We start from the raw sequence: 16,158 nt of genomic DNA on the forward strand, positions 1-16,158 counted from the left end.
GTGATATTTGCCACCTTTATCTGGTTTGCCAATGTTTTGAGAAAATGTACAACCAGATCATGTTTCTTCTGTGGTTGATCTTTGTATTTCCTTTGAACTAATGTGAGTTTCCGCTTCAAGCGGGCATACTTGGGCAACATTTTTATGATATTTAGTAATTCCACGGTCTTCTGATTGTTTTTCGTTGTTAATGTAGTATTCTTCCTATTTTTAATCAACATCTTGTATTTGCTTTTGAACCGAGGTAGAAGTTGTTGTAATTTGTTAATGTCGGCAGGAATATCTGTAGACTCAGAAAATGCCTTAATGGTGTGTTCTATCAAATCCATTATGTCTGACCCCATGATCTGCAAATATCCTTATATTTTTGTCTTGACGCACCTACGTTTTTACTTATTTAACAGTATAATTGTTTCGGTTGAGACACTTTTCCGAGACTACCTGGGTTGATGTTTGTAGTGGAGGCAGAGTGTACTAATTTTTCTCTGTATCTGCGATACACATTTCATTCAACATAAAAAACAAAACTCCCTCTTATAGTTTTCATTCCCGATGTTGTTGTGTGGTTGAATTAGAGTTTATAATTTCTGGTGGTAAAATTAATGGTCAGTTCGTCTTCTCTTAACTTATCTCGGTGTTGCAATTGTATTCTAATTACCAGATTGAAAGAGTACTGGATAGAAAGTTGAGGAATGACCGTGATTGCTTCTTTCATCCGGAACAGTTGCTTCAAGTTGTACTTGATTTGCCTTTTAATGAAAGTATGTTTTAGTTCTTGATTTATACCACTGGCCGCTGCATTAAGGGTGTGAAAGGATGCACCGTTTGGGGCGATGTTGTTTAATAGTCCATTAAGACAGTAAATAGTCATGTCGTTTCGTTTGTGAAGTTGGTTGTTTAATTATTTTTTTGAGCCAATCAAATTCACTATGTTTTAGTTAAGACAGTAAACAATCATGTTGTTTGGTTTGTGAAGTTGTTTCTTTTTATTTTTTAGACCAATTTAATTCATTAGTTTTGAGTAGTTTAACCATAGCTATTTTCCTCTTAATTCAATTGGAACATTGGGGTCGTGGTTAGTCAAACTAATATAACAGTGCCAGAGGTAAAAGGCAAAAGTTTGCACAACTTTTTCATGCAAGATTGAGAAATGACTTACAGTTACTATTGACTGTGACAGATTGGTGGTGAAAAATTCATTTTTGAAGGAGAAAACATTGTTCGGGAATGAGGCGTTACATTACTGTTTTTATTCATTAATTTGTTGTTATACCACATTTTTTTTCACATGGAGGGATGAAAGAATTGTAATAGAGAGAACTAATTTAAAGATGTATTAGGGAACATAAGGCAGCAGCGATGCGAGATTTCAAAGTCAGTATATGATGGTAAGATATTGATTTGTATGAGTACATAGATTTTTAATGACAAGGCTAAGTATTCAGTAACGTGCATAAAGAAACCACTTTACATTTTTGAAATGTTTGATTTTTTATATTCTAACACCTCAATTATTTTAATGGGTACTTCCATAGTATTGTATATTATTGTTAATGTTTGCAGCCTCCCATGAATATGAGAAGAATATAAGGAACCAATTTATGAATACGTGTTTTTATAACCACTGAATAAATCTTTTTGGATATGTTGATGTATTAATTGGGAGACAGACCAATTTATACTAGCTAAAATTAGTTGAATATGAATTTTTAATTAGTGCATTTATTGTACGGCTACATAGAAAATACTACGAACAAAGTGTCATTATAGTATGAAAATTTAAAGGAAAACTGATATTCTCAGTTAGAGGTATGTGATGTTGCGGTATAATATGTTTGTTGTTCTAGAATTTTAAAATGTCATTTCTTGAATGAGTTATTCACAACCTGGTGAGTAGGGGTAGATGGGATCATATAACTTTAAGAGCATGGATGTGGATGGACATAAGTTACATAAACAACACAACTTTTACAGTCATGTACATGAAGTAGGGAAAGATTTAATGGCAGTAGATATAACGGAATCCCCTACCATAACAATCATCATCAACATATGATATACTATTAGCCATTGTTGGACATGAAAAGTTTCCCAACTAAGAAAAAATGCACTACTTGATCAAAGAAAATCATATTAAGGTCCCTAACACAGGTAAACACTCTACTATGCCGGTTTTATGATGTCTACAGTCGTCTATGAATAAGTTTCGTCTCTTCTTCGACTTTCTTGAATAAACTCTTTTGTTTGAAGTGGAAGCCTCCCTTTCAATAGGAATTTCTTTTGAGTCGTTTGTGATTGATCCTCCCACATTACAGTGTGTTTTCTCAGGTGAATCTTCCAGTTTCTCTTTTCTCTATCTCTTCTTCAACTTTCTCGAATAAACTCTTTTTTTTTTAAGTGGAAGCCTCCCCTCCGATAGGAATTTCTTTTGAGTCGTCCATGTTTGATCCTCCCATATTACAGTTTATTTGCTCAGGTGAATCTTCCACTTTCTCTTTTCCCTGTAGGTAAAAGTTCAATCAAATAATTAATGATGATGAATGTTAAGCGGATTGTTTGAAAGGTGATTGCTATACTTTTCTGGAGAATATGTATTACAAGCTTAATAATACTGTACCACTCTACCTTTTTTTCTTTGTTTAAGCAGTGTTCTAATTCTTCATCTGGCACATAAACTTTTGTAATTGTGTAGTTTTCCAGCCCCTCTTTCAAATTGAAATAGCTCAATTTTAGTTTGAAGACAAAGTCCCTCCCGCAAAGAGTGAGAATCTGGGACGGTACAAGAGTCTCACTTATGGACAATCAGTTAACCAACTTGTGGGAAAAATTAGCAAGAAGTTATTTCGCAACTCCATTAAACAGGACGAAAGTGATTTGCCCACCAGTCTCCTTAACCTTAATGTGTATTCATAAAACGTTAGCATTTCGTTGAATGTAAGTTATGGCTGCAATATTATTTGGTTGCTTATCTAACCAGTGGTAAGTCTCATTGTTTGTTGCACTTTTGGCATGTGTAGACACCATCTGAAGCCTCAACTTTCTTGTTGCAGATGTTACAAGAAATGTAATACCGATATACATATATATATATATATACACACGCGCGCGCGCGCGCGCATATAACAGTAGCATGTTTATACAATGTCTTGTCCTTATAGTATAAAGGGTTATTATAGAACTTACGTATATGTCGGAACTCCAGTCGCAATGTACTAACTCTGCAATAGTCATCCGATTTTCAAACATAGCTTCTGCAATGGGAATATTACTTCCATTTTATTCCCAATAGTTTGTACATCAACTGACATCTTTGAGAACTTATGAAGCAATGAGGTAATGTTATCCATTTTAAGATTAATATAAATTTTTCTTGCTACACTTGTTGCAAAAGTCAGTTCACCTATTATGGAAAAAAACAAAAGTTAAATGTCAAAATATCATATATATGTGGCAATTAAAACGTTCTAGTATGTTGAGAAGAAGTAGTTACCTCTGAACTCTTTAAGGGTTGTAACAGTAACGATGACAATTTATGGTCCTAAGTGGTTGGTATATACGTAGGGGTAATATTCTTCGCGATGATCCTCCCACAAAGTTTTTCTTGCTTTGATAGTCCTGTTCTCACTAAAATAGTATTATAATTTATTACTTTGTAAATCAATATGATTTTCTATGCGGCTTATTCGGGATGAATAAAGCATTTGAATATAACGTGAATGAGATAAGAATATTATGGATCAGTAAGGATATCTATATCGCGCTTCTTCAATTTTGAACCCACACTCTCTAGATCACCGATTCCGCATAAGCAGACAACCACATCTAAAGGTTATGTTGGGAGACTATTTGTTGTATACGTTGAAGAACAGTCTGTAACATAAATGGCAAGAATGAATGTACCTTATAAGACGATCTTGTTGTTGACCTTAAGGGGACCATTTCGGGTTGTATAAACTGAAACACATTTGTAAGAATGTGAACAATATCATCCGGGATTTTTTGGGTGGCAGTTAAACGAAAGAATGTTATTTTAAAGTGCGACTGAACTGATCTGTATTTACCAATTATTTCAGAAACGTTGAAGTTTTTGATAATAACTACACAACCCTCGCTCAACTTATCTCGAAACTTGCTAACTTGATTTTTCCAGATTACCGCGTGCATCAAAGTTCCCTGATAAAAGAAAATGTTTAGGTAAGTTTGAAATAAGAAAATTCAGAATAATATATGTTAGTGAAAAAATAACTTACCAATATATAATTCGAGTAAGAAAGATGTAGTACCTTTTCATCAATAAGAATCAATAAGAAAGATGCAATGCCTTTTCATCAATAAGAATCAAGTCGAGCCTTATCATGTTAGGGCTTCGTTTGTGAATAATAGATTCCCATACCCTCCAGTCTCGTACCCTAACCAACCAGTCATCGTTAGAAGAATTCAAGTCTCAAAGAAGTGAATATGACATTTTTTGGTGAAGTTTCTCCAATTGTACAAGAATAATTGGGACTTAAGTAGGCAAGGCAGAAAGAAGTGATGGAGAATGGGTGTAATTGAGGTTTGAAGGCATTTTATAGATCAATGCAGCGCGGAGGCGCAATGTTTCGGAAGAGGCACAACTATTGGTTGTTTCCAACGATTAAGAGGCGTCCTTCAGCAAATTTGTGTCGATGAGACATAGTGTTCATTAGGCTGTGAAAAAATGCCAAGACAGTTTAGCATGTTTGGGTTGAAGTGCCCTATGATGTGGGTATATTTTTAGGGAGGGTATTTTTGGAAATAAAAAAATAAATAAGGTTTTCTGGATGGTGGGGCACCACGTAGGCAGCATTAAGATTTTCCTTTATATATATATATATCTATATATATATATATGTATATATATATATGTATATATATATATATATATATATATATGTATATATATATATGTATATATATATATATATATATATATATGTATATATGTATGTATATATTTGTGTACTTTGTTCATGTTGAGTAGATCATCGATATCATGATTTATGTTACAGATACAGGTCTGTTTTTTTTACAATCATTAATTATTGTTATGTTATTAAGGATAAATGTAAGATGTAATAATTTTTATTTTTCTTTACATTATTAATATTTGATACTATGTTATCTTTTATGTAAGATAATATAATTTTTAATTTTAATGACAGATAGGTTTTAAGTATTGTTACATAAATTCTATGATATGAAATTCCTGCGTGAGGAACCGAATTCCCTCCTACGTGATGCCACCAAAAGCAATGATTTCATTTTCATTTATTTATATCTAAAATTAGCCCTCTCTTTCATGAAAAATTGTGATTTACATGAATAGTTGCGATTTTATGAAAAGTTGTGACTTTAATGAAGCGTTGTGACTTTTAGAAAAAGTTCTGTCTTTTATGAAAAGTTGTGACTTCAATGAAAGTTGCGACTTTTATAAAGAGTTGTGACTTTTGAGAAAGGTTGTGACCTTTATTAAAAGTTATGACCTTTCGAAGGGTTTCATCTTTTTCACATCCTGTTAACCTTTCCAATAAGGCACAATAAACATTTGCTCAGAGTACCCTTTGTCGTCTATAAAATATATAGATGAATTTCCTCTCATTTTAAAATGACAAAAATTATGAACTACTTCTTCTTCCGCACAATTAAATATTCAAGTATTTGGGTCTTTTTGAGTGGCTCACTAACATTATTGTTTATGTTACATATCATGGTATCGATTTCATAGTCATTAGTTTATGCTTATGTTATTAAGGATAACTGATAAGATGTTATAATTTTCATTTTAATTTCAAGTATTAAAGTTTCTACTATGTCATCTTGTATGTAAGATAATGTAGTCTTTTAGTTTTAATGACGGCTATGTTTAAGTATTATTTTACAAATTCCATGATATTAAATTCCTGCGCGAAGCACGGATAATTTACTAGTTTTACATATGTTTTTCACCCTTTCTTTTAGTAGAAAAAAAAAAAGAAAAATCTTCTTTGTCAATTGACATAGAGTGTCACAGAATTGGAGGAAAAAAGAATTAAATCGCTCAGAAATAATTTTCAAGGTGTAGATATTATGCTTTTTAAAAATCTATCTATTAGTTTAGAAAAAAAAAGATTCACTTGAGTGATAGAGACACAAGATTAGGGTAGGAAGAGAGGGACATGATAAGAGTTGATGCGTCTATCCATCCTTAGTTTTTCCCTTTCTTTTGCCCCGTCACCCCCGTCCCCCCTCCCCGCACCCTCCTGTGATTATTTTTGTTTTTTTAAAATGATTATTTATCATTGTTTTAAATATATCTGATTTCATCCTCTTGAGAATGTGCACCTTAAATTTAATATTTTTTATCTTAATTTGAACTAAAAAATTAGAATTTAATTTAATGGCTATGTTTCACACATTAATTTTTGTTTTGGCTCAACCCTAACCATCATTTGATTGATGCCGCTAATTTAATTTGGTAAGAGATCTGACAATTTTCAGAATTTTATATTAAAAAAATTGGTACATGCTACAATTATATTACAATACTCAAAATTTATCTTAGAATGATGAAATTTATGAACTATTTTACCTCTCGAAAACAAGTATAAAACTGAAAATTTTAGTAGAAAACCTATCACGCCCCGAGCCTACACTCTGGGTGGGACTGACACTCGGAGACCATTGTTCGTTCCCACACGAACCCTTGGCCTGACTTTCTGAACTCAGCGGAACACTTAACTCCAAACTGAAAGGCTAGTTGTCCACGAAGCTTTTAAGCTGACTGGAGAGGGATGCAGGGACAGACCCCACGACATCATAAAATCTAAACTACTAAAGTAAATTAAATGGATGTCCATCAGAATGCAAGGAGGCTCACCGCTGACTCTCGAGCTAAATCTGGATTAACGAAGCGGCGTGTGCTGATTGTGGTTACCTGCGTTTGCATCATAAAACGGTGCAGGCCAACTGGCATCAATACATTGAATGCATGAGTATGCGAGTTGTTTATGCTAAGTACAACGATAAAGCTTGAAATGGATTAAGGAGGAACTTACCATGACATTACGGATAATATGCAACATAAAGCAATAATAAACTCATAAGATAACAACTAAATATAAAGAATTACGGATAATATGCAATATATAAGTGTTTAAAACTAATAAAACAGTGTAACTCTCAGTTCATTATAGATATAACAATAATAAACTCAACTTTACTTATAAATGAAAGTAATATAGTTTCTGTGGGACATTCTCTAACCGACCACCACCACTATGAGCTTAAGTGGTGATACAATGTTTTGCCCGCGCTGCCAGAACTGTCCTACACTTTGTCGTCGCATAGGATATCCTCTACCTACTGGATCCACTAGCTAACCTTACGTGATCATCTAAAGAGTATGACACGTTAATACCCATGATGGCTACATGGTTTACATGGGGACTTGAGTTATCTGAACTCTCATTCCCACATCGGTGATCAATACTACTCCCAAAACATTCTTTAGCTTCCTTCCTTTGGGTTGAGATAATGTTCTGAACCCTTTAGCTTAAAAAGCTCCTTTTGGAAAAAAAGTTCCCCTCTTTAGTTCAAAACTCTTTTGAAACTTCTTATTTTCCTTTTTAACTTATATGTATTTTTACGTTTCTCAGCCTTTAGGGAATACTTATGTCCCTTTTATAACTTTAGAGCAATGAAATCAACTCTTTTTCTTACTTAACTCAAAACTGTAACTATTAGGGAATACTTAGTTCCCTTATACCTTTTTGAGAAATGAACTCAACCTTTACTCTTTTCCTTAAATCGAACATGAGCTTTAAAATGAATTAAAAACGTTTAAGTAAGACTCTAAGAACTTTGAAAACTTTACTCTACTCACTTCATAGCTTTAGACTTGACTTCTTACTTTCTTGACTTTTATCCTAACTTTCCTTTGAATTAGGATTATGGATTCAAGGATTATAATCTCATGTTTATAGATGATGTCATGATATTTAAATGTAATTTAGAGTGTAGGAATCAACTAGCGATGAAGGGTACATCACTTACGAACTAGTACGAAAAGATTAAGAAAGAACAGAGTCTGAGGGGGACGAGGCGCTCTCAGAGGCGTGGGGCGCCAGGGCCGGTCGGACAGACCCTGGTCTGGAGTTCTCTGGCTGGCGCACGGTGTCGGGGTCTTTCATACAGATCCTGGCTTGAGGCAATGTGGTAGGTGCAACGCCCCAACGAATGTCCAAAGCGATTTTTGACTTTTCTTCTCCGATTTTCACTTCTAACTCTTCTAAACTCCCATGGATCCCACCCAAAAACTAGGGATAAATAAATACTTCATTACCCAACATATCAGACCCTAAACAGTCCAGAAACATGGATTAAAACTACAAGATATGAATTACGATTCAATCAACAAGATTCCACAATATTTTGACAAGAACTTCCATGTTCGTCATTCACTAACTCAAACCTTGCTGAATATAAACAAATTGGGTATGGGTGAAGTGACCCATCACCGAATGATATCACATACCTTGATAGGGACCACCCTCGACGAAATCCGCACAACGATTCTTGGCGTTATTACGTCTTCTTCTTCCCCTCCTCTTTTCTCCTTTTCTTTCAAAGCCCTATCTTATTTTTTAATTGTGTAAACTGAATGCGATCAGCTTAGACCCCAACTTAATACCCCAAAAACCAAATTAATAATTGATTTAGGAAAAGATCAAAACACCCTTAACAAATCCGGATTTGGACTTTTCTCTGCCCAACTTCCGAAAGTCATATCTCCCTCATACGGATTATCGTAAAATTGGCGTCGTTGGAAAGATCTTCCAATGAACTTTCTATCCATATAAAAAACACACTCAAACTCTTCTTGAGCTATAAGTTATGGCCGTTTGAAAATGACCAAAACTCACTTTTGAAAGCTGAAAATTTTCCATATTTCCCTATTTATTTCCAAAATGATTATTCTTGGTTTTCTTAGCTTATTCTTAGTTAATTCAAGTTACGAGATGTCACAATATCTCCCCCGGGGAACATTCTTCCTCGAATGAGAATTCTTTGACTAAGCTAACGGTAGTTACATCATTTGAGCACTCAACAAACAAAAGCAAGTAATAATACGCTTATGCATAGACTTATAGAGTGCTAAGAAGAGAATTTAGTACCTTGATCTGCATTCGCACCGGATTCAACGAGATGTGGATACCTCTTCTTCATATCCTCCTCAGCTTCCCAAGTCTCTTCTTCAACGAATTGGTTTCTCCAAAAGACCTTGACTGAAGCAACTTCCTTTGTCCTCAACTTGCAAACTTGACGATGCAAAATCTGAACTGGAATTCCTTTATAAGAGGGGTTATCCTTAATTTCAATATTTTCTGTTGGTACTATCAATGAAGGATCACCCAAACACTTCTTCAACATAGAAATATAGAATACTGGATGAATTGCTTCTAACTCTTGGGGTAGCTCCAATTGATAAGCCACATTGCCCACTCTTTTGGAGATTCTATAAGGACTTATATACCGGGGACTAAGTTTCCCCTTCTTACCAAACCTCATAACTCCCTTTATGGGTGAAACCTTAAGATAAACCCAATCATCTACCTGAAACTCTAATGGCCTTCTCCTAATGTCTGTGTTCTGGTGGCTTTGTGCTGTCTTCAACCTTTCTTGAATCATTTTCACCTTCTCCATAGCTTGGTGCATTAAATCTAGTCCTATCAAGCAACTTCAAACCACCCAATAGGAGATCTGCATCTTTTCCCATAAAGATCTTTATATAGAGCCATTTGGATGCTGGAATGATAGCTATTGTTGTAAGCGAACTTAATGAGAGGTATGTGATCATCCCAACTTCCCTTAAAGTCAATCACACAAGCCCTCAACATATCTTCTAAAGTCTATATAGCACCCTCTGCTTTCCTATTTGTCTGAGGATGAGAAGTCGTACTCAAATTCACTTTTGAACCCAAACCTTTCTGGAAAGATTTCCAGAATTGTGCAGTAAACTGAGAACCTATATCTGAAATAATAGAGACTAGAACTCCATTGTAAGACCCCCAAAAATGAGTTAGGGTGTCTAGACCCTAACATATTCTTCATAAGTTTATAAGTTCCTAAAATGTTTTATATGGTATTGAGTCAGTGTGCAAAGTTCGAGGTGATTTGGAAGTCAAACAACAAGGGACGACCAAGACGTTGGACGACTAGTCGCCAAAGGGGCCTTAGATGCTTTTATGTGTTTTTGAATGTGTCATGAGCTTATGAAGTCTTAAAATGAGTTATAATGATGTTTATAAGCACTGTATGGAGTTTCATGAAGTTTGGAAGGCAAACGTCCAAGACGTTCGAAAGTTAGCCCTTGAGACGTTTATGTGTGTCTTGAGTGTGCCTAGCCGATTTTAAGCTGTTGCATGTGTTTGTTTTGGGTGAAACTGATGTTGAAGGTCTTCAAAATGTTAAGGTATATATTCAAAATGGAAATGCCTGGGTATGACTTCCCAAGGGCCTCGTTAAAGGGCCCACAAGAAGGACCCAAGTGTTGTCGAGACACTGTCTTGGCAGTGTCAATCAACGAGCTCAAGTGACGCCTCGTCAGTCCATCGATGCCCTTGGGGTGTAGGTTGAAACTTAGACTCAGGAGCTGAATACAATAAGAAGCATCCTCAGTCACCATCGACGGAGCACCAGGACGGACCGTTGGTCCATCGATGCCCCGTCGATTGGTGTCCGTATGTGCTGTCTGCAACTGCATGCCTGCGCACTGTTTTATTTAAGGGGTGAATGGAAAATTAACCCCACGTCCTAAACTGAACCTACTAGGTTTTTTTAGTTATTTTTGGGTGTATTTAAGGGATCAAAAACGTGATCAACCCCACTCCCAATACAATTCTCTCAAAGTAGACTTTCCCTCCAAAAATATTCTCTCTAGAACCTCCATTGAAGGTGAAGCTCAAGAACAGCTCGGAGCTTGGATTACTATTGTTTCTTCATCAAATTTTAGAGATTTTCAACTAGAAAAAGCTATGGTGATCATTTATCTCTATATAACCTTTCACTTGGAGGGTTAATCTCGAAGTTTTTAAAGAGATTTGATGATCAAACTTTCAATCTTTCAATCTAGCCATGGATTCTTTCTCAAAACATTTTTAATGGCTTAATCATGATTAATTGATGATAATGTGATGGTTTTAACGTTAAAAACAATCCCATTGCATTGTGAACCCATGTCCCTTCCCAAAATCGATTTAGCCCTTGCATGGGCATTGTGATATTGGCTTTTTATTGGTAGATTTGTGATTCTATTACGTTGAATTTGTTATATCTACTACTGTTTACGTTAATTCATGACGAATTGATGATGAAGGATCCATGTGGATCAATGTAAGAAAATTTGAACATGCCTAGTTTAGATTTCTAGGAGTTCACTGTAACATTGCTTTTTTAATGATTGAATGTTGAATTCGATTAGATGAAGACTATTTTAGGTTGATGTTATGAATAAATTCTGGGTATAAACCCTTGATGATCAAATCAAAAGAACCTTGATAAGGATTAATGAACATGTTTTAGCCTAAAGGTTTATAATGCTATGAACATAATGTGATCTTAATTTAGGGTAGATGAAGCATGATTTAGCATTGATTTATGAATGTTGATCATGATGACCAAAGCAAGGAATACTAGTAAGTTATCTATGTCTCTCTACTTTACAATGTATTGGTGATGTAGTGTACATGTTGTAGTATGATCTTGTGGCGACTTGTACATGATTTATTTCATTATTATGGTACTTTAGCTAATTTCCTATACTTTAATTATTGATGAAAGAGTAGTAATGGTCAATGACGACCAAAGGCTAAAGGATTGGTAAGAGTTTCTCCATTCTCCTACTTCTCTACTTCTTTATAGTATTGTTGATGATGCCTTGTAGGGCATTATGTTGTATGGTCCACTTATGGTGGGGTTTTTACCTTATTGTCATTATATATGTGTTGACTATGGAATTGAAGGAAAATTGATGAATATATGAGTGTGTGGTTATGATGATCACACTATGTGAAGCTTATGCCTACTTTCCTATTCTAGTTGTGATCTAGGTTGTATGGTCATTGTATAAGCATGTGTATATTTATTTTAGGGTTATGTGTAGGTGTTCCCATTAATGAAATTTTAAGGAATGACAACCCCTACCTACGTATCCCTATGTGAATGCATGAATAGCAAAAGTTAGGAGTCTTAAGTGTAATAGGAAGTTCGCTTATCTCCTATGCTATTGTGAGTTGTGTGGTCTATGCTTTAAAATGTAATGTGGACGTAAGAGGGTGGCTACCTCAAGGTGTTATTTATATCCATTATGTGATCATGTTAACCAATGTACACATACACCCACACTTTATGCATGCTTACATTGTAGTAAAGGGTTATGGTGTCTAATGAAAGGTTGATTTCATATTCACTAAATGTCTACTACAACGCATGTAAGGTAATTGTATGTGAAGCATGTTATGTATTACATTAACTAGGATGACTTGATAGGTGTACTAGTATCAGAAAGGGTATGGGATCTTGTCTATGCATTGCACATGTGTGCCTTGATAGGATAGTTCCTAGGTTTGGTTTCTATGAGTATGAAAATGAATATAAGGACATGCCATGAATATGTCTTATATGCTATGATGTTAAGTATATGATATGATGAAATATGAATGTGCATAGTGTCATAAGTATAGATATGAAAGGATCGATCATATAGTTACACCTATAGACTTATGCATTGATATATTAACATGTGGGACATTTATGTGTTATGTGAAAGGTTTGATCACATACAGGTACACACACATGTATGGATATCTATTCAATAGAGGTTCCTTGATAGGTGTGCTCATGTGTACCCTAAAACTAGATAGGTTCTTGAGTATGTTATAAGCATATAAGGAATCAATACCCTAAGCCTATGTTTTATGAAGTAAAGTAATAAAGGCTTTTACTAAAAAGGGAACTTAGCCTAACCGAGTGAACTTGACAATGAGAGATGTTGGCTTCCCATTAGGAGTATTCAGCATTGATTTCTCATAGAGTGTTGGCTTCCCTTGGAGGAAGATTCAGCATTGGGTCCCCGTAAGGTTTGACTTTCCTTACATGAATATTCAGCTATGGTTCCACATGAGGTGGTGGCTTCCCTTTGAGGAAGGTTCACCCATGTTTTCTCATGAAAGGATGCCCCAATTGTCAAATGGCATGCATAGGGATTATACCTATCACTTAGTGCCATAAACTATGTTTGTCACATAGTATCTAGCAAGTGAATTCACTTAGTATTCTAGGATGTATGTTAATGTTCTACCTTGGCTAGGTGAGAACACCTCCCATTGGTGTAAGGCTATACAACACCAAATTCCATGTTTAGCACCCACGGTCCTAGAATAACCTAAGGGTAGTTGCTTAGTGTAGGTGGGGGTATAGGACTTCACCTATGCATTGGACAAGTGACACTTGAGGGAAGTCCTAGGAAGGTGTTCTAATGCATGTGTCTATGATTATGTTCTCTTTCATTAAATAATGTTAATGTCTACATGATGAGATGATATGCACTATGTTGGTATTAATGACTATATGATGAAGGTTGTTGACATGAATGGAGTTGTCTTCATTTACTTGTTGATGTGTGAATTGGATGTTAAGGCTTGTGCTCTCATGATAGGTCTACTAAGTATGTGGGAGGTAATGGGGATTCACATCTACATTGCACAAGTAGACTAAGATTGGGGTCATAAATAAGGTCTTATAATGATTTATGTGAAGTGAAGGATTAGATGTGCAAGTTGAGATAACTTATCGTAAAGCCAATAGAGTCTTGACTTAAATGTGTCTATGATGTATTATATTTCTAAAATGGTATGTGTTTGGCATATATAAGTTGCCCGAATGATTTCTTGTGGCCTTAAGGTGATTCATTGCACCAAGTATCTCTAGAGGTTACTTGGGAGGTTAAGAAGTTAACGAAAAGATGTTCGCTTTTAAAGGAAAAAGTGCTTACCGTAAAAAGAAAGAGCTCATTGTAAAGTGACCTCAATCATGACTTAAATTCTATATGTGATTTTATATGATATTTGGACTTTAAATGTCTATATGAAGTATGTGAATAATATAAATGCTATTGTCGTGAGGTTTTATGAAGATTTCCTAAAAAAAGCATGAAGTATGATTTCAAGAAAAAAGTCCCTTTTAAATGCATGGTTGCCATACTTAGTGTATTCTTGTACTAATCGCATTCTTCTCTACTTTTTACACAAAGTGTAGGTTATGAATGCTTAAAGGATGTCTATATGATTGAGGAGCTTGATATGTGATTCTCAAGCTCAAGGAAAGGAATCCTTACGTTCCAAGGATTTCCTAAAGTATGGTTTACTGTAAAGTGTAGTATTATTGTACTTATGTATTATGTTGTAAGGGTCTTGTCCCTATTGTACTCTTATAATGTTGTGTCTAGGATGACAAAGAGACTTAAGGTCTAAATATATACCTATGATATTTTATATATATGAAATAAAGTTTCTAACATATGATGTGTGATATACCGTGGTTTCATAGTATTTTTAATGCTTTTTCCTTATGTTTAGTGTGTGTCCAAAAGCCTTTTTGTATTAATTTTTATGTAAGTTTCTCTTTATTTGCAGGAAATCTGTCTAAAGATGAAAGCGAAAGTTTTTGAGCAAGAAATGCAGAAAAGTTACCGCCTGCGGAGCTTGTAACGGTCCGTAGGTGGCATCGTAGTGAAGCTACTGAAGGAAGATGGGGAAGTCTAACCAAGTATGGGGTTACGAAGTGCATGACGAACCGTCGTAGCCATGATGGTCCGTCCTGTTGGTTCGTCATGATGATCAGAAAAGTAGTCCCAGTACCCAAATTCCAAGAGTTTAAGTGTTATGGAACGGAGACCCTCGACGGACCGTCGTGCTTGGAACGGTCTTTCTTACCTGCCGTCGAGGGTAATGAAGAGAGCAGCAGAAGAATTTGCAAAGTATGGGACGACGGAGCCCATGATGGCCCGTCATAACCGCGACGGTCCGTCACGAGGTCCGTCGACCCAGCGGCGTTTTGACAGATTTTCAGCAATTAGAGTCCTTCTTTTATTAGGTTTTTGTTTTTATAAATAGTTGTAGAAACCTCGTTTTGGGGGTTATACTCTTTATTGGAAAAACACTTTTATATTAGATTCTTTGTTAGTAGATTATTTTGGATATTAGACTTTGGATTGTTACACTTTTCTCTAGAGTTGATTGTTGGTGATTTTGTCGATTAATCAAGTAAATTTCCAGATTTTAGTCTTTCTCATTGAAGTAAGTGCATGAATTCTTATATCATATATATGAATATTGTGATTATGACTATGGGTAACTTAACTCCATAACTAGTGTTGTCGGAATCATGGGTGAATAATAAGGTAAAATCTAACTAAAATAACAATTCTAGAATAGTATCTTGCATGTATTGATAATTCTTTCGCTTAGAAGTCTTTTTTACGGATGGCCAACGTTAGAACTCGCCTTAATGCTACTTGCCGGACCAAGGAGGTAGATAATAGGAGAAGAATTATCAACATAGATTTAGTATATACTATCTAATATGTTAGTATTGATTGGTACGAGGTAATGACTTAGTCAAGTATCGAATACAATGCTTAATATGAGGTAATGGTAAGAGTAAGTATAGCAACACACGTAGCCGGACCAAGGTGCGGAGTGAAATTTTCTAGATGTCGTACCAAGGATTTAGAAATACATAACTTATAACATTGCATGCAAGATACTAGGAAAGAATTGTTATAGTTAGAATTATCAAATTAGGAACTGATATACCGTGGTTTCACGGTTTAATTAATACTTTTTCCTTAAGTTTAGTGTGTCCGAAAGCCTTTTTGTGCTAATTTTGATATAAGTTTCTCTTTGTTTTGCAGGAAATCTGTCCAAAGCTGAATGCGGAGATTTTGAGCGAAAAAATGCAGAAGAGACCACCTACGGAGCTTATGACGGTCCGTCGTGCCTGTGACGGTCCGTAGGTGGAAGCGTAGTGCAGCTGCTGAAGGAAGATGGGGAAGTCTGACCAAGTGTGGGATTACGAAGCTTGTGACGGTCCGTCATGGCT

At 35.3% G+C, this 16,158-nt stretch overlaps 1 long non-coding RNA gene across 4 annotated transcripts; it reads right to left on the reverse strand.

Moving 5' to 3' along the window:
* Nucleotides 1–2,015: 2,015 nt before the first annotated feature.
* LOC107028928 lies at nucleotides 2,016–4,710 on the reverse strand. 4 transcript variants are annotated; one of them, XR_001457899.2, is made up of 4 exons: nucleotides 4,284–4,710; nucleotides 4,062–4,173; nucleotides 2,626–3,954; nucleotides 2,016–2,501 (listed from the first exon to the last, which is right to left on the reverse strand). It is a non-coding gene; the product is annotated as an uncharacterized LOC107028928 (long non-coding RNA). The 4 variants fall into 4 exon arrangements; XR_003574699.1 differs by having other exon boundaries at nucleotides 2,626–3,400; nucleotides 3,491–4,173; XR_003574698.1 differs by having other exon boundaries at nucleotides 3,184–4,173.
* Between the last annotated feature and the right edge of the window lie 11,448 nt (nucleotides 4,711–16,158).

The sequence above is a fragment of the Solanum pennellii genome, chromosome 1 (genome assembly GCF_001406875.1).
Source record: "Solanum pennellii chromosome 1, SPENNV200".
Lineage (NCBI taxonomy): Eukaryota > Viridiplantae > Streptophyta > Magnoliopsida > Solanales > Solanaceae > Solanum > Solanum pennellii.